Genomic DNA, 14,010 nt, shown 5'->3' with positions numbered 1-14,010 from the left:
TCGCAATAATGTTCATGGAAACTATATTTTCTATTGCACATGCAAAATTTTGAAACTTTATAAATAGAATGGCATTTTTTAGTAAACTTAATAGTGCTTCGTTTGCATAATGGGAAGTTTAAAAATTCAATAAGGTAGTAATAATAATAATAGTGATTATTATGATATTTATGGTAGCTATATTATATAGAATGATTTTTCTTCCATAACATTATTTGTGCTTCCCGTTTCGATAAATCTTTTCATTAACAAACTTAGGAATTAGGGAACATGAATCCTCAGGAGGAGGAGGAGGAGGAGGAGGAGCAGCAGCAGCAGCAGCAGTAGCAGTAATGTTCATGGAAACTATATTTTCTACTGCACATGCAAAATTTTGAAACTTTATAAATAGAATGGCATTTTTTAGTAAACTTAATAGTGCTTCGTTTGCATAATGGGAAGTTTAAAAATTCAATAAGGTAGTAATAATAATAATAGTGATTATTATGATATTTATAGTAGCTATATTATATAGAATGATTTTTCTTCCATAACATTATTTGTGCTTCCCGTTTCGATAAATCTTTTCATTAACAAACTTAGGAATTAGGGAACATGAATCCTCATATTTTTGTGACCTATTGATGGATTATTTTTTATGATTTCCCAATTTGTAAATGTTGGGCACAATATTGAAGAAAGGTAATGGCAACAATATCGATTCTATAACAATAATGCCAAAGAATATTGATTTGTATTAGCAATAATGTGTTAACATAGTGCGACATATATCAGGATGTTTTTGTGACCTCTCGATCGATGGATTACTTTTTATGATTTCCAAAAGTATGGTAGCGACTCTTAATGAGGTTGTAAACCTCGACTGTGTAGCAACGATGTGTTGAGAGGGTGTGACACGAATTAACATGATCACGGCAGTGTCGTGGCGACGTTTTTAATGAGGCTATAAACCTCGTCCTTGTCGATGGCGAAGGCGGTCTGCAGCACGTCCTCGGGCAGGGGAGGCTTGGCGGCGAACAGAGCGGGGGCGACCTGGGAGGTGCCCGGGTTCTGGCTGTTGAGCGCGGAGATAGCGAGGGCAGGCTTCTTCTTGTCCGGGTTGATCTGGAAGTGGACGAGGCCGCGGGGAAAGACGAAGAGATCGCCCTTGTACAGGGTCTGCTGGAAGAGGGTGTTGTTGGTGGTGGAGACGAAGCCTACCACAAGCGTGCCCTCGGCAAGGAAGAGAACCTCGGTGGCACGCGGGTGGACGTGTGGAGGGTTGAGCCCACCATTGGGCGCGAAGTCGATGCGGGCCACGGACAGGCCTTGGGTGTTGAGTCCAGGGAAGGTAAGGGCCGACGCCAGCTGCACAGCGGAGCCGAGCGCCTTGTTAAACTGGCCTTCCTGGCGAAGCAGAGGAGAGGCGAAGTCCTTGGCCTCCACTTGTTGGGGATTCTTGCACAGCAGACCGTTCACGGTTGTGATTCCGGCCGCCTGCGCCCACTGATCAGCCACGCAGAAGTCCTGCAAGGGGTCCTCGTCCGCCGCCTCAGTGCGAGATATCGGGTCGACGAGCTGCTGCGCCAACGTGATAGCTACAATTAGCATAGCAAGCTTTAGTGATGATGCCATGGATACAGTATCGCGTATGGTGAATCAGGACGGTAGGTATGAGAAAGCAGGGGCCCGAATGGTTCTCTACTAGGTAATTAACCTCTTCCGATCAGCGAATACTGTATAAACAGATCACGCTTTTCAGCAAGCACAAATGGGGCTTTCTAACGTCTAGGAGTGAACAACTGCTGCGCCGCTGATCGAATGGTGGGAAGATGGAGCCCTCGATTGCATATAAGTAGTACGAGCTAGATGCGTGGATAATCATCCGTGTGCCAGGTCATGAGCTTGTTTACCAGGTCTTTCATGCTCTTGTGGATCCAATCACACGGGGAGGTTTTTCGTCGCAAAGCAGGTTTTATCTGGTCTGATTAACATTAAAATAAGAGACTCTACGTTTCAGCTAACGTGTATGGAAAAAGTATTTTTCTAATGTAAAATACCTACGAAGTCGTCCTTCACGCGTTCATGGAATGCTTCCAGTCGCTCCAGCCTACGACTTGGTGGAGAATCCTTTCTCATAGGCTTTCTTGTCACACGCGTAGTTTAATGAAGTTTTCCAACTTCTACGATGTTTTTCCAAAACGGATAGAAAACATGTTTTCATGAGCGTTGCCCGTTTATGGTAATGGCCACTACAAGGTGTGAGCTTGGGGATTTTCATATTTACATCATTAATCCATCTAATATTGTGATTAATAACATAAACTAATGTTATTCTTGTAATGTGCAAGACAATGCAATATAACCCAAGACTTGCTAGATAGAATGTAGTGAGATGGTCTAATAAACCCAAGGTCAAGAGTTCCATTCTTATGGGCAAGAGTATTCCACAATGTAACAAGGTGATGTAATCATAAGGGCCTGCCAAGGTAAAAGTGGAGTCTAAGTTCAGATATAATAACCACATGGGAAATTTACATAGGAATAGTTATAAAGGTGCTAAAATAATAGAGAAATTTGGATAGATATTAAGAAATGAGCTTCTTAAATTACACATATCAAGTTCATCTTTTGCTCAGTCTTAAGTTTTTGTTTTACAAGTTAATAGTAATATATACTTAAAGATCTCTTAAAATTTTATCTATCATGTTATATTATGTATATTTGATTTGGTTTAGGAATTTTCTCAACAACTCTATTTGTGTGTGTGTACACGTGTGCATAGATATGTGCAACTGGAGAGTGGGCTCGAGGGATTCACTACATATATATCCTGTATATCACGTGAGTTCAAGGCTTGTTTATACATAGCCTTATCTTTCAATTTTTCTTGAATAAAACCTAGGGAGTTCAATTTATAGAACATGTGAGATACCATGTGAATTCAAAGGAATTGGTATTTTACTTAGTAAAATTTAAAGGATTATATTTACAAAATGGGGTTTTCAATTATACTTTGGAAAAAACACTAATTTTAGTAAAGTAAAACGAGTCATTTTATAGCCTTACAACACGTAGAGAATTGGTGCTTCTTAATACCCTTTCAGCATACATTATACAAATTATTTTTAATAGGTGCATCCTCGAAAATAAAACACAACCCTTATTTATTCAATCTATAAGTAACTCCTTTATATGACACCAATCTATATATTAAAATAGTATTTTTAGAGCACTTGTTTTGAACCCATGTGATACACAAATATATTCAAGAGTAGCCACCTCAAGGGGATGGGCAATACATGTGTAAGCTACACATGGGTACATATTTATATGTGTGTATAGACACGCATATGTATGGATGTTAAAGATATAACCTTTCCAAATATCTATGCATGTAGGGATATATACTCATGCATGCATACTAACAAAATAGTTATCAAGGATGTTTAAAAGAAGTTCAAAATATTTCTATAACTAAGTTTTTACACTTGCAAGAAGGCATATTCTAAAATAGTAAAGTAGTTGATTGTAATGCAACTCTATTACACTACACGCACAAGGTTATTTGAAAACAAATGATTAGGCATTTAACTTTTGTAAACATCAACCATGTGTGCATATGGGAAAGTGAAACAAGCTTAATAAACTTGTTTGATAGAGACCTTTGCATTGTACACTAATTAGACATCTTTTTCTTTGAAGATGATGCATTAAAACGATGGTAATTGTGAAATTTCATTTATAATATCATATTTACGAGTGAACAAGAAAAGTAGCACCACATTATCATATGCTAATGAGATCATTTAAGACATGTCTTACTTGCCCTTGTGCGGAATGTATACGAGAATGTAAAACCAAACCCACACACAAGCGAACCCTCCTCACTACAACACATCCTTTGGCAAATATAGATTGTAATTACTATTTAACTTGTACGAATTTGCTCTTGTTAGTGGGGTTTCACTTCCTAGCTTGAATGCAAGAACTAAAAGCTTAACACCCATACACTAATGGAAGTGTATTTACCACTAGTGTGTGGCTTCTATGGCATTGGTTGGATTTCCTAGATATAAGACCAACAATGGTAGCTCCTTTTGTATGTTTTAATAGCACATATTGTGGTATGGCATTCATTGGGCCCCTTGTATGAACAAATACTATTGTGCAACTCATGATCCTAGTAGTTACTACACTTGCATATTTGGTTGGATGGCCAAAGCCCCATCCACGTAAACTACTATGGTAATCTATATGTTCTTCTATGGAGATAAGCATCCTTTGTTGGATAATCTCTATATTCATAAAGAATGTAGTTGCACTTAGATGATTACCAAGGCTAATTACTACACCATATTGTCCAACTTGGCCCTTGTGAGCTAGCCACTTCTTCACTCAGCATGGTTGGCCTCTCCTTTTCTCAATTTGGTAGGATTGATGAATTATTTGAGTCCCATGATATAATGTGCCTTTATGGACTATTTAGCTATGTCTTTACCTTTTCCTATAGCTAATTTATCACACCTATCAGAGATAGAATTAATTTTTCTAGACCATAAAATTAACAAGCGCTATAAGCCAGTAACCTTTCAATACGTTTTTGTCACATAAAAAAACATGTAAATGTTTCCTTCTCTGCCCAAGTAATGTATGATAACTCCTATTATTATTGCTTCCTATCTTCCCTAGCCCTATCTCTCTCTCACCTTGCATTGCGATTTCATCCATAATAGCCTTCGTGACACAATACAAGTGTTGGCCTACATTGTATATGGATATATAGACCAATGTTAACTATATGAAAGGGATTAGCTTGATCAAACTTGCAGTAAGCTACTTGTAAAAATAGGGGGTATTAAGATCCCACAATGGTACTCCTAGCCTTCCATGAATGTGGTATGTGCTTTTCTATTGATTGTCTCATGACTTATTCTTTATGGAAAACAAGTTCTATAAGGCTGAAACATACCCCACTTTTCCACCTTGTATCATAATAGCATGGTATCTTATCTATGGTTATATTTCTCCTTTTCCATGGTGCATTATTTGAAAATTAACTTGGTAAGATTTAGCTTTTTATTGTGGATTAGGATCTAAGGTTGTCGAGGTAGACCGGTCTAATCCCTTTGATATATACAAGGTATATTATAGGATATGGTGACATGAATGGCAACTGAGTTGTAGCCCCGACACGTGCATAATAGGTTTGTTTACATTGATGCTTATTAATCACCATTCTGACTAGTTTAAAGGTACCATGTGCAAACCCCTTCATATCTGATTGTATACCATGTTCTATTAGTAACTAGGCAATCATAAGGTTCTGCATTGATAACCTCATGTATTTGCAATTTTATTATAAAAGTAATACTATGAGCACGACTCTCATTTGTACTATAAATTTCTTGCAAGCATTCGTGTGAATTGGTTTCCTCACTTCATTTAGCAATACACATACACACAAAAAAAAGAGTATAATATAGAAACTCTTAAATATGGCATATGGAGATAATGATCATTCTAAATGCTTTCTATATAAAGTCAATAAGATATTTGAAACTATTTCATTTTATACATAGGCTGCACATAAGTAAAGATAAGAAACGTGACAATGAGTACAATGGCATGGAATTTGGCAAGCTAAAAAGGCTAATAAACTCAAGTCATATACAGTAGCCATGTTACAAAAATTTTGAGTACATTAGATGGACACTAAAATCCAATTGAATCTAGAAATGAAGCAAATGAGAAATTTTTGCCCAAGATTTTGCTAGCTTAAGAAATTTTCCTACTACATGTGCATAATTAATAGCCCTCTATATGTTGTGAGTTTCCATGCCCTATAATTAAATGAAATGACATATCTACCTGCACATACTCCATCGATGGATTGAACATGACTTGGGTGTCTCTGGAACAACTCATGGTATTTCATGTAGGAAAGAATCACCAAAAAGTGTTGAATAGGTGTCTAGCCCACATGGATCCTTCGCACAGAGTATGCACTGTTCCCATGGACAGTGCACCAAGTACAACACCTTTGGATCTCATGGAGTGTGATTGCACATTGGCAATTTGCCTCCTTACATTGGATACACCCCTGGAGGAGAAGAGCAATGAAGATACAGCTCCACAGGTTGTTGCTATTACATACACAGGAGAAGAACCAATTGAAGAGCTCTTAAATGTTAAAGAGCACTACAAGATATAGGACTTATACTGACGTTTAAAGCGACGAAAATACAAACAACAAAATTTGCCCCCATCGTCGCAAAAAACATCGTTATTAACGACGCCATAGAAACATTGGTATTGGTATCAAATGTGACGCTGATAGCGACACCAATAGCGACGCTGATAGCCACGTTTTGCGACGCGCATAGCGACGGCAATAGCGATGCGAGCAGTAAAATTTGCGACGCTAATAGCGACGGTAACAGGGATTTAAAAAATTTTGTGGCAGGGCAGCAAGCGGCCCTGCCACATATAGCACTATGTGCTGTATGAGAGCCATACAAAATAGTTTCTGCACTACTGTATACAAAGCGCTTGCAAACAAAAATAATGTATAATGAAATCATAAAACTGATACATGAAATAAATACATGATTGCATAAAAGCGATTGGTACAATCATGACAGGATATCACTTATACATAGAAAATGTCTACATAGATCAGGCGGCTAAAAAATAAAGGTGTGTAAGCTCCAAGGATCCAAGGGCGAGCTACAAATCCTCGTCCCCTGAAAGCTCGTCCCGCCGCAAAGGAGCATCGAACGGACTCTGCAAAAAAAGAAACAACACATCAATCCACCATATAATAATGCATTCAAATATCTCATGGTAACTACGGACAAGAAAGATGAGTGACTTACAGGGCCGCCGCGTCTATACAATCGGTCGATCAATGCATTGAGACCGTGCCTCTCTGCATATTGAGTCTCAAGGCCTATCGGATTGCGATTTGTAATGGAGTGCTGCAAAGAAAACAAAATGCTAACTGTTAAAAACATGATTGTCAGTATAAAGAATATTTCAAAAAAACAAACAAGCAAAACAAAAGAAAAACTTACAAAGTCCTCCAAATATATCCTGTGGCTGCCACTCCCAAGACGATGTAACACTCCGGCCTCGAGTCGTGCCCTCGCCGCCTTGCGCTGCTAACTCCAACGTCTTGGAGAATCTGTAGCCTCCTCCCTCAGTCGGCGCTAGTCATCTGCATCTAACCACTCGGGCTTTGCAGCCCCACTCTTGATTGCCTTGCGTGCGTCGAATCGTCTATGTGACATGTATGCATGCATGCAATCCATCATCTAGCCCGTAGAGAATCTATCTACTACGGTTGGCACTGAAAACTCCTCGTGCAAGGATGCTACTATGTAGTCCTTGCTCCCCTTCGGTATGTTCTTCCAATGATCCAAGACGTTGTGCCGAGAAACTTGTTGGCACAACCCTCTCATGCGAGCCATCACCCTCCTCCCCTCATCATTCATGATGATGGCTCCTGACCTACTATCGACCAGATATCCATAACCCCTAGGAGTCTGCCTAAGATGGGTCCTCTTCCATCTGCGTCCACGCTCTTGGACATATCCAGGACAACCCTCTACATCCGGTGTACCGACAGGGGTAATCTCTCTCGAAGTGGCACCTAAAGGGGTGGCACCCAAAGGTATACCACCTGCTGATGGCTGCGCAAAATCCGGAGTAACTGGAGTAGACGTCCCCACAGGTGTGACAAATCCTGGAGGTGACCCAGCTGAACAACGAGACAGACACACCACATCCGTGTCTCCACAACAGCATCCCCCTGATCCTGATGCACTCCCTCCCTCTGACCCAAGTCGTGAGCGTCGAGATCCTCTGCTCAAAGCCGAAGCATCTGATTGCACTAAAGCAAATCTAGTAGAGCGCCCTGACGAAGAACGAGACAGCTCCTGGTCTGCCATCTCTCTGAATCTCGTGAGCTGGTTTGGAGATATGCGTGCGAAGATGTCCTGCAAACTCCTCATCGCTCATCCCTCAACTCATCCTGAAAATGTCACCTGCACAGATAAAAAATGATGTTAGAATAATCAATTTAAATCATACAAAGCATAGTAATATAAATCATTTTAAAAAAATCTCTCTTAAAATGCATATCTTATGTACCTTTATAAGAGATTGGTCAACAAATTGAGTAAGTGGATGCTCCAAGTATGAAGTATCCTATGGTCCCATGCTAATCTCCTGACACAACTCCGCATACACTGGAAGGTCGATAGACATGTCACCACAAAAGAATGAGTTCGCCTCGTTCTCAAAAAATTCTTGGACTCTTGTATTTCCATCATTGTTAGCCGATGGTGGCTCCAAGCTTTCGACGGCCTCCACCCCTTGCAATATCAACCCCTCTATTTCCATATTATCTTCATCTATGCTCGGAACATCACGAATATCATATACTCTCGCACTTTGGGGAGTTGAAGGTATAACATACCACCATCGAGGTTGTCGGGGGTTTGGATAGAAGATTACCTGTTCACAAACACGTACAAATGGATTCAAATCATTGTGACATAAACCATGTCATAATAAAATTAGCAAGCAAATGACTCCATGCACCTGTTCACAATGGGCCGGCAACATAAAGGTGTCGTGCAAATCCGTCCATTTTTTTTCAGAATCTATTTTGAGAAATCCAGATGGACCTCGTCGAACTGTTGCTCCAGCTCCTCCAAGTACCACTTTGAACCACTGCACATCGAATAGTATCATGGAGAAGCTACGGTAATCCACCGTAATAATACTTTGCAAGTTCCCAAAATACTCCATTTCATCCACAACCGTGTTTGGATCCGTTGCTCGTCGCCGGCTCTCTTGCTCGAACCTTGCAATGACACCACAGTCCATTATGGAGCGCATTTTGTCAATATGCTCCACGCGAAAATGCCGTCCGCGCGACCACGCTGCACTATATATTTTGTACTGTACATTGAAAGACTCAAATTAGATGTCACATATAAAATTTAGATACAACAGATTCTAAACCCCTCATCACCTTTGGACTACATCCCCTCGAGAATTCCCACTCCTCCATTGAGACCTCTGTCCCTTCGCGAGATGCTGCGGTCAAGGCTCCATGCAACCATCGCGTTGACATAAACCGCGGCATCTCCTCCATGCCTTTGGGATATCAAATCGATCGATGACGCGTTCATGATCGGAATTTAGCTCGCGCTTCCTCTCGTTCTTGCCTTGCAATCTGGTACTTGGCGAGCCACGTCTTCATGGAGGCATGGTGCAACATACAAAAGCGATTCACTTTCTCTTCCATTGAGGCATCCATTCTTTTTTCTACCCCATTTCCAACCACCACATCTCCATTCAGTCTATCATCATCTTCAGTGACCATAGCATTTCATTGACTCGTTCCACCATTGGTAGCCATTGTGAAATATGCACTAACGCCTCTGACACCAACCAACCTTCGGCCATGCTACCTTCTGGCGGAGCTTGTTGTCTCACAAAGCCTTTTAGGGTTTTCATGAAGCACTCTAGGAAGAACATCCATCATGCATAGACAGGTCCAGCAATCTCCACTTCGTCCATAAGATGCACAAGAAGATGGATTTGTATCGTGAGCATGCTAGTGGGCATGTATTTGTCAAAGAGACAGACCGTCTCCACTGCTCCCCGTCTCGCGGATTTAATAGAGGACGTCTTAATCTCTTTTTGTGAGATCCATTGCACCAAAGTCAAAAACTTGTAAATGGCCTCGCGAATTTTTGGAGTAAGGCATCGTGCGATCGTGATCGATAGGACAAACTGCCACAAATGAGAAAGCATTATGACTAATGGCCACTTTCCACATTGCAAAATGCCCACGCTAATTACAATCCATTTGTAGCACAAACCTGATATATCTTATCCCAATCATGGGATTTTAGCCCCGACAATTGGTCGTCTTTAGAAAATGCGGACCTGAGAGAACGCATCACACCTGTCGGAGTGCGGATAGACTTGATTACTTGCTTCACAATGCGCTCTTCTTTAGTCGACAAAACCCAAGGAGTGTGACAAAGCTGCACGCGACCATCAGCACTCGACTGCGGCCAAAGCGCCTCCATCTTACCTACCTCCTTCAAATCCATTCGTGCCCCTATAGTATCTCTCTTTCCTGTGATGTGGTCCCATAGCAAGCTGCCCACATTCTTGAAAATATGCATGGGATCCAACAAGTGGTTGACCTATAAGTGGGTCCAATATGGCAACTCATAGAAAACTGAGAACCATCGCATTCCATTTGGATGTGATTCCACGTGGACCATTTTCAGCTCGTACAAGCTTGCGGCGTTCATACGTGTTGGAGGTCGTCCAAGGAAACCTTCCCTGAGTTCATGATTCTCCGGAAAGAAAGCGGCATGTCCTTGATATACCATCTTCTTCATGGTTTGTGACCTTCGGGAGTCTAATTGTGGCCCGCACAATGGACATGCATGATAACCTGAGGTAACCAGACCTGTTCCAACACCACGACCTAGTGAATACTTGATTGAATGAGATAAAATATAGATATTACCAGCGAGAACGGAGGCCTGCTCACCTGAGCACTCTCCCAATCCTGGAAAGTCATGCATCGTCCACATGAGAATGGCTCGAATATTGGCTTACCGCCGACCATCGCGCTTGCTCATATCTTGCACAGTGACCCCCTCCTCCCACAAAATCTTAAGCTCATCGACTAATGGACGAAGATACACGTCCATCTTTTTTACTTTGTAGCGGCCTGGGACGAGCAAGCTAAGGATGAGATGTCCTTTCTTCATAGAAAGCCATGGAGGGATGTTGTAGTTGACAAGGACTATAGGCCACACACTGTAAGAAGTTGAGCACAGACCGAATGGGTTCACGCCATCCATTATGAGACCGAGCTGAAGATTCATTGGCTCTCATGCAAAGCCTGAAAAGGTAGAGTCAATGTGGCTCCATGCGCACGAATCCGCTGATATTTGTTGAACTCCATCCGTGGACCTATTCTGCACATGCCACGTTGTCAAGCTCGCTATGCTGGACGTATGAAACATGTGGTTTATGTGGGGGATGAGCGGAAAGTGTCTGAGAACTTTTTGAGAGATGGTTTGCCCTTGGAAGTCCTGTCGATACCTATGAGCACCACACTTTGGACATGTCTCCATAGTCTCATATTCTCCTCGAAACAATATGCAATCGTTGATACATGCATGGATGTTATTGTAGTCCATGCCAAGCTTCCGTAAAACATGTCGTGCATCATCATGAGACTCAGGCATAGTATTTACAGGTGGTAATATATGATATTTTAATAACCTGAAAAAAATCATAAAACACCTTGAAAAAGCATAAATGTTTGTAATAATAGTGTCAAAAAAATAAATCAATAAAGCCTATGTGCAAGGTATCTGAATAACTCGGTCATGCTCGTATCGCTCCACCCGTATTTTGCTTGCACACTTAAGAGTGCAAGCAGTGTCTTCAACCGAGATACTCGGCACCCATCATATAATGGTATGGATGCTTCCTCTCTAAGTGGATCAGAAATCTGGACATCCATGGGAATCAATGCATCGATCATTACCTCCATCTCAGGCTCCAAGATTGTAGGTAGGTCTAGAAGGTTGTTTGTCTTCTCTGGCATTGATGGTATAGATTGGCCTTGCGAGTGGTGGATTGGCTACTACACTCCATCCATCGCACACCCACGAACTCTTCTAATTGGCCGCAAAGGGTACACTCCCCCTTGGGATGAGACATCACCTCCCTGGATAGAAAATTTGCCAGCAAGACCCAATCTTATTGTATATGGTTTTCAATTAGCTTGCGAGTACAATGCATCATTGATATTAACTTCAAATTACTGTTTGCTGAAAATCCGCAATCGTCTGATCAATGATCTCAGATTGAAACTCGCCAAATCGTCGTACATGTTCTATAGACAATCGGCGTTTTTGTCTAATTGCCAACTTGCATTGAGAGCAAGGACATGGGACACGCTGATTAAGATACGCCTCGCGATCTTGAACAACAAGAACTTCTTCGTTTTCCATCTTATCTACATTACAACAAACAATTTAATGACTTGTAATACAATTTGGGAAAACGAGGCTCAAATAGATAGCTTTATGGAGATGTATGTCAAGTTGCAAGTTGATGATAAGCTCTTGCTTGAGAGGTTTTAGCCTCTGCAAGAGGTTGAGAAGCAAATTTTGTAAAACATTGAGTTTGATATTGATGCATCCACGGTATTGAAATCTAAACTTCAAGATATAGGAAATGCTTTATTGATTGATGTGGAGAATGCATGGGACATAGTAGTTGAGAGATTTATTGATGTTATATCTCGGCCATATACCATGCTCAAGGATTTGTTTGTTCCGGTAGATAATTATTCATTATTGTAAAAAAAAAACATTAGTTCATAAGGTTCATGAGTTGAAGACTAAATGTTTGGACTTGACTAAAAGATTGGATAATGCCTTAGATGCTAAAAGGAAAAGTGATGAATATGTTACTTCATCATTGCAACAAAAAGATTGGTGACAAGGATGCTATAATTAATGAAGTTCTTCACGAGGTGAATATAGAGTTGAAGGGGATGGAACACGATTCTTCTTTGGGATTTAGTGGTGATCAGTCAATTAGTGAGGTGTCTTCTTGTATGGCCATTATACCTTATATACCTAGCTACGGTCTCTAGGTTATGTACTTTGAGTATCTTAGAGGGGCTCTACTAGGATTACTTATACAATTGCACTAGAGGGCTTTGAGTATAAGTAATCCTAGTCAACAAAATTTATGAGCATCATTGAGGATCTCTTAGTCTAATAATAAATCAGTCTCAACAAAAAGCATCTTAGTAATGTGGTTTTTTTGTCCTAGGTCCATGTATAAAAATTAATGCCATCTATGAAATTTATCAACTATAGTTATAAAATTTGTTCCAATCGATTCTACTCATAGTCATAACATTTGAAGAAAATATCCTATGCTCAATTTACGGGATTCTTCTTCTATAGCAATACTTTTGGGTTCATTTTGATGAAGTACCATAATGACCATTAGCTAGGGTATCATTTTCTTTTAGTCCTTCCGTTCACTAGAAGGCATGATTACTAATTTGTTATGCTTATAAAGTTAATACAAAAACAAGGAATTATGCATATCACAATTAGATCCCCTACTTGGACATTATGAAGAATATGACCAATTTTAAGCCATCTTAAAGAGTCACCAATGTACGTGGCCCATGGTAAAGTATATTGCATACCATTATCGATAAGTCTATTATCGTGCATCTTAAATCTCCTAATTAGACTTTATAAAGTGTATGACCAATTTTTATCCCTCTTAAGGAGTCGATGTAATGGTACCCATACAAAAAGCAAAGTGCATACCATTACCATAATCATGGATATGTTATCGTTCCAATATATACACACACAGGTGGACTACATCTTGAGTAGACAAAAGCTATCCATTTGAGTAGACATACATCTCCATAAAGCTATCCATTTGAGTATATATCTCTTTCTCTTTCTCTCCCTCTCTCTCCCTCTCCCTCTCTTTCTCTCTCATTTCCTCTCCCTCTCACAATATATCCTAACACTCTCCAAAAGCAAAAGGGAGAGGGAGCGAGAGAATGCACTCTCCCTCCCTCTCCCTCTCCCTCTCTTTCTCTTTCTCTCCCTCTCTCATTTCCTCCCTCTCCCTCTCCCTCTTTTTCTCTTTCTCTTTCTCCCTCCCTCTCTCTCTTTCTCTCCCTCCCTCTCCCTCTCCCTCTCTTTCTCTCTCATTTCCTCTGCCTCTCACAATATATCCTAACACTCTCCAAAAGAAAAAGGGAGAGGGAGAGAGAGAATGCACTCTCCCTCCCTCTCCCTCTCTTTCTCTTTCTCTCCCTCTCTTATTTCCTCCCCCTCCCTCTCCCTCTCCCTCTATTTCTCTTTCTCTTTCTCTTTCTCTTTCTCTTTCTTTTTCTCTCCCTCTCTCTCCCTCTCCCTCTCTTTCTCT

The 14,010-nt window shown here is 40.7% G+C and overlaps 1 pseudogene; it reads right to left on the bottom strand.

The window, feature by feature from the left end:
• Positions 1 to 756: 756 nt before the first annotated feature.
• On the bottom strand, positions 757 to 1,783 carry LOC148034860 (germin-like protein 8-2 pseudogene; annotated as a pseudogene).
• Positions 1,784 to 14,010: the final 12,227 nt, after the last annotated feature.

The sequence above is a fragment of the Lygodium microphyllum genome, chromosome 6 (assembly GCF_053477565.2).
Source record: "Lygodium microphyllum isolate KBCC chromosome 6, Lygodium_microphyllum_v1.1.10, whole genome shotgun sequence".
NCBI classification, from domain to species: Eukaryota; Viridiplantae; Streptophyta; class Polypodiopsida; order Schizaeales; family Lygodiaceae; genus Lygodium; species Lygodium microphyllum.
This window is presented reverse-complemented; position numbering and strand designations above follow the sequence as displayed.